General features: G+C 50.6%; 1 pseudogene; it reads right to left on the bottom strand.

Moving 5' to 3' along the window:
- Positions 1-5,922: 5,922 nt before the first annotated feature.
- Positions 5,923-10,266, bottom strand: LOC116576604 (annotated as a pseudogene).
- Positions 10,267-13,282: the final 3,016 nt, after the last annotated feature.

Raw genomic sequence — 13,282 nt, forward strand, 5'->3', positions numbered from 1 at the left:
AATGACATTTTCTCAGACTTCAGGGTCATGCTGTCTTCACGATTTTAAAGATTTTTAAGATTTCATTTTCTCCAGTTTTCTGTTTTTTGGTCTGCAAAGTCATTATCTTGTCAAACGTTCCTCTGATTTCAATGACTGATTGTCCTTTTGATGACTTTCTGGGACCTTCCTTATTCTCCATGGGGGCAGAGGTCCCAGATGGGGGTACCTGGTCATTTTTATAAAGCTCATGATTTCTCTGGTGTGTATACTTATCTCTTCAGCCATGCCCAGGACTCCGGTGAACCTGGCCATGGTTGCGTGGCTTCTAGCGGACTCAGGTCCTAGGTGCCTTTCTCAGACTGTAACTGAGCATTGGACCCATTAGTCTGTAAACGTAGTGCGCTCTGTGTTTCTGTCCACTGCTTTTCTGCTCCTCCTCACAGCTAGGGAAGAACATTCTGCAGTTTCTCTCCACCAATTTGGCCTTGTGTTGTGAGGAATACTTTGTTGGCAACTGGGAAATTTCGATGTGTATTCCCTCTTCTATAGCATTTATACAAATATGAGTTAGTGCGTCCCCTGATCCTGATCCCCAAGAGACAGCATTTTAGAGCCTTGTGTCCATAGAGACATTTGAATACCCCATTATTTCCTTGCATTTTTAGGCCAGGTCCTTACACATGGCCTCCTATTCTGTAGCAGGTCACTAAAAATGTTGTTTGAAGTGCAGTTTTGAAAGTCTTTGAGAGTCTACATTGGGTGGTTCTCCAGGCCCTACTTTATTTATATAACTGTTCATTGTTTCAAATGACTCTAGTAAAATTTAAGCATGAAACGGGAATGATGGATAATGCCTATGTTTGCACAGCACTTGACACTTTATAATGCTCTGTGGGAAAGTCATGGTTTCGGAGCAGACAGATACAGTTTCCTTCAGGCTTTACAGGCTTTGAGACTCTGAGCAGCTCACCTCACCTCTCGGGACCTGCTGTCTTTGGTCTGTGCAAGCGTGGAAGCCCACCCTGTACGCTTATTATGTGATGACGACGGAGGGACAGGCCTGCGGAGGGCCAGAGGTGCCCGACTCCAAGCACGGGGTGGGCCTTGATGTGGGCTCCTCTCTGCCCCCGCTTCCACCGAAAGTCTCCTGTTACGGTCTGTCCTACCTCTGCACACCGTTCTAGCTGCCAGGATTCCACATGGAAGAGAAAGTCCTTGCCCTCATGGAGGGTAGCAAAGAAAGGAGAACACGTGCAAGGGGTCATACAGCGGCAGGTTTGCCAACGGGAAGAGTAGCCGGGGATAGGGTGGGGGTGAGGGCCAGGATGAGATGGGGGAGGGGAAGGGGGTCTGCTGTAGACAACATGGTCCGTGAGGAGGACACGCGTGAATCCACCTGTCTGGACTCCAGTCAGCAGCTTGCACTGATGCGGTTAGTTGAGCTGCATTTCCCCGGGGGGCGGGGATGGAAGGGAGACACAGGTCTTGGGTTTCCAGGTCCTCTTTGAAGTCCTTCTTGGGTGTGGGAGTCAGCTCAGCGGGCACGTGGTTCTCAGCCCCAGTGATCTCTCCTACATGTTCACCAACAACAAATTTTTTTTTTTGGAAATGAAGGACAGAGGGACATTAAAAAAAAAAAAAGATTTTATTTATTTATTTGACGGAGATCACCAGTAGGCAGAGAGGCAGACAGAGAGAGAGGGGAAGCAGGCTCCTCGCTGAGCAGAGAGCCCGATGCGGGGCTCGATCCCAGGACCCTGAGATCATGACTTGAGCCGAAGGCAGAGGCTTTAACCCACTGAGCCACCCAGGCACCCCAGGACAGAGGGACATTTTAAGACATGAATTTTATTCTCATGTTCTTTCACTGCTTTGACAACAATATTATCCCAAACTTCACTATCTTTATGATGTCAAAGTGAGTAGAAAATTCTAAACACTCAAGGTGGCTCTTTGGAAGGATACTCTTGGTAAGTTCTGCTGAATTAGTTCTAAAATATAGGTCAGGTCAGCCGTATAAATATCTAAAACGATACTCAGACACTAAATGCTACTCATAAAAAATTAAGAGGAATTTAGAGTGGTTTTGAAGTTTAGTACAAATGGCAAGTTGAAAACTAAGCCATGTGGTAACATAAATTTCATTTCTATATTTAATGTCGAAAAGTTACAGAAATCCATTGCCAATGACTGTGCAAAGTTTAGGTTTGGGCTATAAATATTGAAATTCTAGTTATTCAAATAAGGTCAAGAATGTTCTTACAATTATTAAATTATCAAAAAAGGATTGATAATGTTCTAAAACTTTTGGGGGAGAATATTATTACTGGTTTTATTGCAGATCTCGGTGGGATATTTTATATCCTAATTATTTTTTTTCCTTAATGGGTTTGAAAGTTCTGCATTTGACCACCTGTCTTGATAGAATGAAGTAAACTGGGTTGGATATTCCGGTGTTTTATCATTTCAGTGTGTGTGTGAAGATCAGGTAAGTGAGAATTAAAAAGGTGGTGATTAAAAATTTGAGGTCTGTGGAAGAAGAATCATCTTCTCTTTACTTATTAATAGTTTAAATTAGAAAAAAAATTTGGGAAAATGGTGTCTTTTTTTTTAAGATTATATGTATTTATTTGACAGAATGAGAGAGAGAGCACGAGAGGAGGGAGGGTCAGTGGGAGAAGCAGGCTCCCCGCTGAGCAGGGATCCTGATGCGGGACTCGATCCGGGGACTCCGGGATCATGACCTGAGCTGAAGGCGGTCTCTTAACCAGCTGAGCCACCCAGGCGCCCGAAAATGGTGATTTTTTAAAAAAGATTTCATTTATTTTTTTGAGAGAGAAAGAGAAAAAAAGAAGCAGGCTCCCTTCTGAGCAGGAAGCCTAATGCGGAGCTTGATCCCAGGACCCAGAGATCATGACCTGAGCTGAAAGCAGACGCTCGACTGACTGAGCCACACAGGCACCCCAGGAAAATGGTGATTTTAAGAGAAAAATGAATTCTCAAGGTCCTTGTATGCTAATAAGGATATATTGATTGAAAATCATCTTTACTTACTCCTTAAAGCAATTTCTAAGAGGACTGTTCGTAGATTGTAACTTGTCAGTCTGATGTGCTCTTTTCTATGTATGTGAAACTAATGAAACTGTATTTCTTTAAAACAATAATTTGTCGTTCAGACTTGTTGCTAGCCAGGTGGGTCTTCCGGGTTTGTGCATTTTGGAGAGGACACCAGGGTGCATACCCTTGTCCGTGAAGGAACACCGCTCAATCCCTCCGCTTTTGTGGTTTCCAGGAAAAAGTAAGCATTTGCAGAAAACAAGTCAGTATCGTTGACGGCGCCAATGAACTTGTAGCATTTCCGCAGGCTTGGGGAAGAGAAACAGACTTTTCTGCTCTCTAGCGTCTGCTTGATTTAAGTCTAGCACCGTATGCTCGGTGACCATTTTCTTCACCCTTGTGTCTTTTAGCTCCAGATTCCTGCCTTTTAACAGTTTGCTTGAAAAGGATGAAAAATCACACACAGTTTGCCTTTGAAGGCCTACATTTATTCTTATTCTTTATGGTGTATCTTTTTTAAAGAACAGAGCCCAGATTTAGTGTCTTGGCTGTGGCAAAGTTGTTTAAGTCCAACCTCTTAGATCTTTCTGTTTCTGAGAATGGTCATTTCTGAGGCATCAGAAATAACAAATCCGACAGATCATTTATTTAACATTTCTAGCAGATATATTTTTAATGATAACTTTACTGGCCGGCCATTGAATATAAATACTCTTTCTATAAAATATCTATTATAAAGTCATCTGAGTTCATCATGGCGTATGCCCTTGTAGACAGTGAAGAAAATTGTTTAGCTTAACTTTTCGACTTTCTGCCTGGTAGAGCTGTCCAGCTCCTCCGGGGAACGTGCGTGCCTCATGCCTGGAGACCCCAGGCAGGGACTGCAAGGCCATCACCCGGGGACACTGGGGACAAGGGTTCCTTCTGGAGAGAGAGGCCGTCCTGGAAAACAATATTGCCGACGGCCACAAGAGTTTGTACCCGGCTACCGTGACATTGTAGCGCCGGTGTCACCAAATCCGTTCGCCGTTGTTCCCAAGCAACCGTCCTTCCCGACATTCTCGGCTGGAGCAGGAGCCCCCGCTGCGCTGCGGTCAGACGCGCGGCGCTGTCCCGGCGCTCACTGACCGGCTGCGCGGCCGTCGGCAAGCGGGTGCTCTATCTGCGCGTTGCCCTGGTCTCAGTCTGATTAATTTGGGGCCATTGTAATGGGGCGAGAGGATTGCTGACGCGGCCCGTTTACTCTTCACGTCACCGGTCGCTGCAGAGTCTGCCGCTGTGAGGTCCTCTCTACCCTCGCTTAGGTCAGCGGACGGCGAGACGCGGGCACCCGGCTTCGTCGTCGTGTCTGTCTGCTCCTGCTGCAAAGAGAGCCCAATCGTTAGTTTGGCGGCAAAATATGAAAGAGTTGAATTAACTCTATCAGACGACTTTTCCAAACACCTGCTTACTGCGTGCTCACCAGTGCAGGCTGCTAGACGCTGAGTGCCTGTGCCAGAGTCATTGTGTTCAAGTAACAGATCTGGGGGCACGCGGGTGGCTCAGTCGGTTAAGCCTCTGCCTTCGGCTCAGGTCATGATCGCGGGGTCCTGGGATCGAGCCCCACATCGGGCTCTCTGCTCGGCGGGGAGCCTGCTTCTCCCTCTCTCTCTGCCTGCTTCCTCCTCTCTCTCTCTGCCTGCCTCTCTGTCTCAGCACTTCCCCTTTCTCCTTCTCTCTCTCGTTCACTCTCTTTCTCAAATAAGTAAATAAAATATTAAAAAAATTAAAAAGAAAAGATTCGGGTCTCATTGTAGAGTACCTCCAGTCCTCTTTGGAGATCCAAGTCGTATATAGGGAAACGCATCTGCCATGGGAAGGCTGCGTCCTTCCTTCACGTTTTTACAGCTCACGTGCCCACCCTTAAAGAAGCGATCACTGACCTCTCTACATCGAGTGATACCAACCCGGATTTTATGCCTTTCCCCGTCTTGTCTTCTTCTACGTGAGCTCACCACCACCTGATCATCTCTGAATGTTTGTGTTCTGTTACTTGCTCATTGCTTTGCCCTCCACTGGAACTGCATTTTATGGGGCTAAGGGTTTTGGCCAGTAGCTGTTCTGTCCCGGATGTCCGAAACAGTACCGGGCACAATAAATATTTGTTGAACAGAGAAGTGAAGGTTGTATGTAGTTACACTCCAGGGAAAACAAACTTTTTTTTTTTTTTTTTTTTTTTTAGCTGAAAACATAGAAAATTCTGACCAAAACCCCCAAGAAGATAAGTTATGATGGGCACTTGCCCACCTCTTCAGGGTGGGTGAGAAATTCTGGCTAGTGGCCAAGTAGTAATGAGGGAAAATTCTTAATCTGGAGAATGAACCCTCTCCAGGACACAAGACCGAGCTTGAGATGTGGCAACATACACGTTGGGTCGGCCAACTCAGCTCCCCGATGCTGACAGTATGCCCTGACGTTCTGTCCGTACGAGCCTAGGGAGGCGTCCGCGGGGGAACCGACACAACAGGAGGTGGTTTGGAGGGAGAGGAGGAAAGGCTCGTGCCAGCCGACGCGGGTGGAAGAGCCCGCGGCTTCACAGCGAGAGTCCCCAGTCCGCCGCGGAGGACGGGTCACCTGCCAGCAGGCCACGCCCTTCTCCCTGCCACGAGGCAGGCAACTTGGTGACTGTCTTTTGGGGCCACGTCCCTGGACATGAAAGTGGGCTCTAGGACTGGATCCTTTATTGTCATGCAGTTATGGATGAACATTAAATTTACTTTGATTCCTGGAGCTTAAAAAATTGTGTCCTGTTGGTCGCTCATAAACCCGGAAACCCTGACATCAGCCCTCACTGCAGCGGGGCAGTACGGTCTCCGCGGCTTTGCTCGGGGGTTTGCTCGGGGGTTTGCTCGGGGGTTTGCTCGGGGGGTTTGCTCGGGCATCTTACGCCGGCGAAGCGGGAGCTAGGGTCCTTCTCCCTGCCCGTCCCTCACAGACGCAGTGAGGACTGTCCGGAAACTCCCCGTGCTGCAGGAGCTGCGGATCTTGTGGCGGGTCGGGGAGAGGCTGAGGAGAGAGGAAAGGTCGCCGACCAGGGCCGTGGAGCACGCGAGGCCCCTCGGCTCTCTGCAGGCGGCCGCGGCTGTCCCTCTGCTGTGCGCAGGGCAGCGCTGGTTTGGCTCTACCTGCCTCGCGGTCTGGCTGTCTCCAGGCAAGGCCACTCGTGCCTCCCGCGGGCGGTCCTGTGGCTGCCCCCGGCGTCACTCCACAGCTGGCCGGCGCCGGTGCGGCCGGGCTCGCGGGTCCCGCTCTGCGTCTGGGCCTCGCGGGTGGCCCTCGGCTCCTCAGTGCTGAGACCTCGGCCGCTGCGGGCCCTCGTGCATCGGGGCTGTTGCCCCTCGGGGAGGCAGCGGGCGCACGCCCTGTCTGCAGAAGAGAAGCAGGGCATGTCCCCTTTAGTCCAAAGACGAGGTCCGTGAATTATTAACTGTTCAAATTTGAAAGCGCAGCTTTAAGCCCGAGGGAAGGTGTTTGCGAGAAGAACTGGGCTAGAAGTTTGTGACCCTGGCCTCCCCCTGCTTTGACCTTTGCGGACGAGTCCGCGGGGACACAGGCCTGTCGCAGGACCTCTAGCTCCTTGTTTCTCTTCTTAAAATGAGGAAGAAAAGGGCTTTTCAGCCTTTTCAACCAAATTACGTTTAACAGAAAAGAGTGAAAGCTTCTGGATAAAATTGTTGTATCTGATGCTACCAAATTGTTCAGGATTTTACATCTTTTGCCCACGGGATGTCACAGACGCTTCCCCCGACGCTGTGAGCTGGTTCTGATGTGACCGTCGGTGCTGCTGTGACATCGCTCCCCGTGGTGATGTGCCCTTCCCCGCACGCCCCTGGCTCTCCGCCTCCTGCCTTCGGATGTCCCTGTGCTTCCTCCTCCGCGTCTGCGTCTGCGCACTGGGCCTTTCTCAAGGCCTGGTTCAGTGCCGTTTCCTCTGCAGATTTTCTTTGACTCCCTCAGAAAGGATCCCTTCTCTTTAGCTTACCTGTGCCGCTTTTGTGGCACACACTCCCGGCTTTTTTTTTTTTTCAGTTTGTTGCCGCATCTCCTCTGCTAGTTTGTGTTTTTCTTGGCAATAAGAATGACTTCTTTTCCATTTTGCTATTTCGCCACTAGTTCCACATGTAGGACAGAGTCTTGTGCATATTGTATTTCCATTACATTTTGTTAAATGAATAAATGAATAAGTAAACGTAGCCTCCATGGGTTAGGCAAGAGATTATTGGCGGAACAACAATGACCCATCTGAATCGTTGGAAAAAATGACTTAAATGATACAACCTTTAAGAAAATTATGTATGTATTATTTACTTAACCTTTCACAACTTGTAAGCTCTTATCTCAGACACGGTTGTATGTCTGTCCTCCGGTAGCATTTGCGGGCACATATGCTGCAATATCATTCGGATCCTAGCCATAGCCCCTGGAATTAGCTCAGACTTCAGAAGGTAAGATCCTTGTTTCCAGCAAGACTGCCTTCACTTAAGATGCTAGCTGAAAATTTGGGAGCCCCGGGCCACCTGCACTTGTATAACTAACTGGCCACAAATTGGGAGTCCTGTGGCTCCCTCAGGTTTTTGACGTTCACTAAGATGACTCACAGAATTCAGGAAAGTGCCACAATTACAATTATAGTTTCATTATAAAGGATACGAATCAGGACCAGCCAAACGAAGACACACAGGGGAGGTCTGGTAGGTTTCAAATGCTCCTTTGTCCTCCCACGGAGTCTGGCGTGTCCCCCCCAGCACACTTATGTGTGTTCCCAGCTACGACGCTCTTCTGAGTTCCTTTTTTTTTTTTTTTACACCGAGGCTTCATTAGGTAGACACAACCAACTAAATCGTAAGGCATGTGATTAGACTGAATCTGCAATGCCCTTCTTCAGTGGCCGGAAGGTTGGACTGATAACATGTGGCTCAAAGCGCTAACCCTCTAATCACATGGTTGGTCTTTCGGGCAAAGTCAGCCCCTTGCCTGAGTCATCTCCTTAGCAGAAACTCAGAGATGGCCCAGGGGGCCCATGGACCACAGACACTTCCATCAATTGGGAAATTCCAAGGGCTCAGAATACTCAGTCCCAGAACCTGGGACAAAGACCAGCAGAATTCTTCATTATACAACAGTAGGAAATAGAATATTATCCTCATTTTACAGGTGACACCGAGGAAGAAATGACAGGATTAGTGTCGCAAGGCTAATGGTAATGGAGCCAGAGCTCTAGTCCTAAATCTTTGACTTCAGTGTCTTTCCACGGCACCGTGACGGCACCCCTGCTGGAGGGTAATTTTGCATTATTGTTGTCATTTTATCCTTCAAACTCCTTGAGTAGCTGGGTGTGACCTGAATGTTCCCTTGGCAACCGTGATCACTGTTCCCAGTGGTTATCAAGAGCTCCTCCTCCTTTGGTCTGGGGCCACTGAGGCAGAGAGTGTGAAGCTGGCAGCCCACTGACCAGGAGGCCCATGGTATGACGGGTACGTACAGTTTTGCAGACTTTGAAGGTGAGATACAAACAGAGCTGCCCTCTTTGTTGAGCCATGGGGAGCAGTGGAGCAAAGGGGTCCTAAATGTTCGATTTTTGTGTCTTCCTTGTGTAGGAGAATCTCCATTCAAGATTAGAGCCTCTGTTCCTGGAAGGCTGTCTGTCTGCCTGTCTAATCCCCCCCAGCTCTCACCCCAAGTCCTCTATCTGTAGCCCAGTTTCCAACAGCCCCGCAGACTGGGTGTGGCCGTGGCTGCCTTCTGTAGCGGGGAAGGAGGAGCCGGGAGGGGGCGACCCCAGGCTTGGCTGAAGGAGAAATTGGTCATTTTTTGCCCTGTTGTCTTCTCGGTTCCCTTCCTTCTCCCACACCCAGTGCTTTTTAGTCCGTTTCCCTTCCGCAGTTCTCAGAGTGCCTTTTCACTTCTGCTCCTACGTCGGGCCACCATCCCCAGTAGGTGACACTTCCTCTGCGTCAGGTACGGGTCTGTGTGTGCTGCACCTACTGACACTTGGTCCTCACTGTTATTATCCCATTTTAGATAGGAGGAAACTGAGGCAAAGAGGTGTTTGGTGCAATTTCTGGGGCCTCTCAGCGGGTTAGTGGCCGACCTGGGCTTCAAACCTTGGCATCCACGTAAGATAGAGAAACTGAAGGACTTCATAAAAGATCTTTTTGCTCCTTTTCTATTTTCTCTGTCTTTCTGCTCCTGCTTCTGTCCTTTCTAGGCCCTGACCCCCACTTTACACGTGCCTCATCACACAGACAGTGTGTGTCCTCCTTGTAAGGGAATAGTGGTCATTTCTTTAGGCTGGTAACGTCTAAGGAAGGACCAGGTGGAAGCGAGCAGATGAAGCCGCCTGTGTGCGTTCCAGACCAGCAGTGCTACACTTCTAGGTACCGAGCCCCCGCGACTCCCAAGAAGCCACACCCTGCGCTTGTCTTTGTTCTGGCTGGTTCCTACATGCCTGTGAAGACACTGTGCACTAGACCACAAACCTCCGTAAACACCTGGGCCTAACAAAGACCTTCCCTGCTTTCCTTTCCAGGCTCTCCCAGGCAGTCTGTACCTGGACTCCCTCTCCCTTCAGTGAGCTCTGCTTTCAGCACCTGGCTGCCCGCTTGGGGTGGCTTTCTACCCTGCCTGCAGCCAGGGTCCTCCCCCTGGTCCCGTGGGACCCCCGCTGGGTCCCTGGACTCACCTGCTGGCGCCACAGATACCCAGGTTTGTACTCTCGGCCATCCCTCGAAGCTGCCTTGATTAAACAGAAGGAACTTTACTTTTAAAAGTCCGTGGGATTTGGGGTTACATGGCTGGCTTTGTTCCTCAAGGCTTGTGTGACCTTGGCCAAGCCGTGTAAACTGCCGGAACCCCAGTTCGTTACTTTGCAGACGGGGGACCAACCCTTCTTCGATGTCTTTGCCCGAGGACAGAATGAGGAACAGTGGCCTGTGGCTGAGTAGTACGCTGTCCGCTCACGTCCACTTCTTCCCCTTGAGCAGCGGAGTGGCAGGACCTCTGGAAGGGACTACTGCCTTCTTTCTGAGATCCGCGCTCAGCCTCGGGTCTGCAGTAAGGTTGCCGTCTTCCCGACAAGCAACCCCCCGCCCGGACCCCTCAAAACCCAGCCTTCTGAAGCTGCGCCCAGGAAGGCCCTGGCTCTGGCCCCTTGTCACACCCCATAGCCGTGCCCAGGTCACCGCAGGGGAGAAGCTGGCTTGTTTGTTTTGACCACGGTTTCCAAGAACGTGAGCTGTAGTGCCTGGAAATCCCAGACGGTCAAGTTACAGTACAGAAATCTGTTTCGGTTTCCCGGGCCTATTTTTCTTTCTGTCTGTGGTGCCTACGGTCCCTGCAACCGACAGGTTGTGGGCGAGAGCCTGTGACGTGGGTCTTTTCAGCTGGGAATCTCAGCAGAGATCAGGTGGGTCACCGGCATTTCCGCCCTGGCTTCAGCCATATCGCTCAGCACAGGGACCAGTGGTTGCGAGGTCTTGGAGTGGAAATTTACCTCTTTGGGTTTTACGGCTTCTAAAGAGACTTTCTTATCCTCAAGGCTGAGCTCAAGTCACACCTTGACTGTTGAGTTTCCTTGGTGTGCCCGACACAAGCAGCTGTCAGTTTCTTGGATTAATTCTCTTCCCTGTCCTTGACCTTCCGTGTGTCACCAACCGTCTCTGGGGACAAGCAGGGAGCTCCTCCTGGGCAGGACCATCACCTTTTTCCTTTCTTAGTGGAAGGCCTAGATCCTGCTCGGCCCTTACCGAATGCTGGATCCGTGACTCTTGAATCAAATGGTCGTACACGCTCGCTTGTTTCTGTGGCTCTGCGCAGAGCAGGATCATTTCAGAAGTTCCTCCTCCTGTCTAGGAAATCGTTGCAGGCACGTGGCCGTGGGTCCGAAGGAGTTTCGTTGACTTCCTTTTTATCTTTCTCTCCAAATACCAAGGCTGTCCAGCAGAGTGCAAGACAAGTGGGGTTGGGAGCAGAGAGTGACCTGCTTTAGCGTTGTGACTCTGCTATGACCTGTCCTGACCCAGTACACGTGCATTACCGTCTCCAAGTCTTTTTATAGCCGCGAAACGGGGCGGTGGGCAGCGAGAGCCTCTGTGAGCCTGTGTGGCCGGTGTGCGGATCGGAGAAGGGGGCCCGCCGCGGCCGGCGGGCCCTGAGGTTGGCGAGCTGGGTGTGGGCTGGATTTCAGCCTCCACTTGCTCCCTTGGCTGCTACACCAGCAAATCATTCAAGACATTTTTTTAAAAGATTTAATGTTTTAATTTTTTAATGTACTCTTTACCCCAATGTAGGGCTCAAACTCGTGACTCCAAGATCAAGAGTTGCACGTGCTACTAACTGAGCCACAGGAGCCCCTCAAGGCAGCTTTCAAGGGCCTCCCTCTGGCGGGTGGCCTGGTGAAGGTCACGTGGGTAGGGAGCGCGCAGAGAGCAGGGCGTGAAATCACTTTACGTTTCGGACCCAGGCAGAAATAATCCATGCCGTCCAGACTGTGTATCTGCCTTCCCCGACCGCCTCCAGCCCCACCAGCCCCAAGCCCCTGCTCCGTCCCATCCTGTGGGAGGGTCCCAGCCACAGGAGACCAGCCGCACGGGCCCTGGAGTCCCACGTCTCCTGTGTGGGTGTGGTGCCCCCCCCCGCCCCCCCGCCGCGCTGAGCCCCGCGCCGCCATTCCTGCTCCCTCCTCTTGGCCCTCCCTCCAAGAAATGCTATTTCTGGAAAGAAGTCGATCTCAGCAGTTTGAGACTTTGAGCTTTTCCTTCTTTCTAATTGTGGCTTAGCAGCCTTTCTCTGGTGTCGGAGGTAGCCGAGGCGTTACTTAACATATGCAGAAGCTATTTGGGAAACGTGGCTGCGTTCCTGCATGGCCAAGTCCTTGCTGCTTCTCAGGCCGCAGATCTGAGAATGGACCCCGGAGGGGCCGGTACCCTACTAGCCGCGGCATATTCTCCTGCATAGATACGTACATACATGATGCTGCGATAATCACATCTTTGCCAGACCCTAAAATAAGCCAAGGAACTTTAAACTGAGCATGGTGCACACCAACATTCCTTCGGTACCCCTGACCCCGTCCCATGAGGAGCCGCTCCCCGGCCGGCTCCTCTGACCTCTCCTGCTTCTCTCTGGAGAGCAGTCGGGATTGCTCACGTCTCTGTCCCTGAAGCTCTGCCTTCAGACCAGGTAGAGAAAGGGAGAGGAGGGCAGAGGCTGGTTTCATCCCAGCTCCCTGACGTGCCCTGAAGCCCAAACACGCGCCACGCAGAAGCACCCCCGGATGGGTTCAGGACACTAGATGTCCCAGACTTCTCCAGAGTCGCGGCTGGAGGCAGGGGATTGCCAGGGGAGGACAGGATTGCAAAGCTTCCCTGACAGTGATTCTGACACAGAGAAAGTGCTGGCATTTTGGTTTACTTAATTAATTTATTTTTAAAGATTTTATTTATTTACTTGACAGAGATACAGCGAGAGAAGGAACACAAGCAGGGGGAGTGGGAGAGGGAGAAGCAGGCTTCCCGCTAGGCAGGGAGCCTGATGTGGGGCTCAATCCCAGGATCCTGGGATCATGACCTGAGCCGAAGGCAGACGCTTAGTGACTGAGCCACCCAGGTGCCCAAGGGCTGGCGCTTTAGATGTCGAGTGTCCCGGAGACAAGGCAAACCATGAATAAAGACATGAAGTGTTTCTTGCCTGCAGCTGGCTGTTTTTCATGTGTCTCAGCTAAATTTGTTTTTTAAATGCTGCATTTTAATGTTAGCCTGTTGTCAGCTGTGCAGGGTGACTGGACACTAGGTCATCAAGGAAGGTCATCTGGGTTTGAATCTTGTCTCCTCCAGTGATGCAGCTATGCCAATGTGGGCAAAATGCTTTGGTTTCTTTTCAGCAAAACGTCGGTTGTAGGGGTACGTACTTGACCTGGTTATGACGAAGGTTCAAGGAAACAGTGCATGCAGAGTGCTTGGCACGATGCCTGGCCTGTCGGACGAGGGCCCGTCCTTGTCTGCCGGCTTCCTGTGAGTGAGAACAGTGACCACCCAGGGTCCTCTGTCAGGCTGGGGAAGCTTCATCTGAAGCACATTTTTACCTCAAACATAGTGGTGAGCTTTTGGAGTAGAAGTGAGTTCCGGAGCCGATGACCAAGAAAGAATTCTTAAGACGCATTTGGTGCAAAAAAGTGGTTTTATTAAAGCAGGGAGACAGGACCCCT

Source organism: Mustela erminea, chromosome 17, assembly GCF_009829155.1.
Source record: "Mustela erminea isolate mMusErm1 chromosome 17, mMusErm1.Pri, whole genome shotgun sequence".
NCBI lineage: Eukaryota > Metazoa > Chordata > Mammalia > Carnivora > Mustelidae > Mustela > Mustela erminea.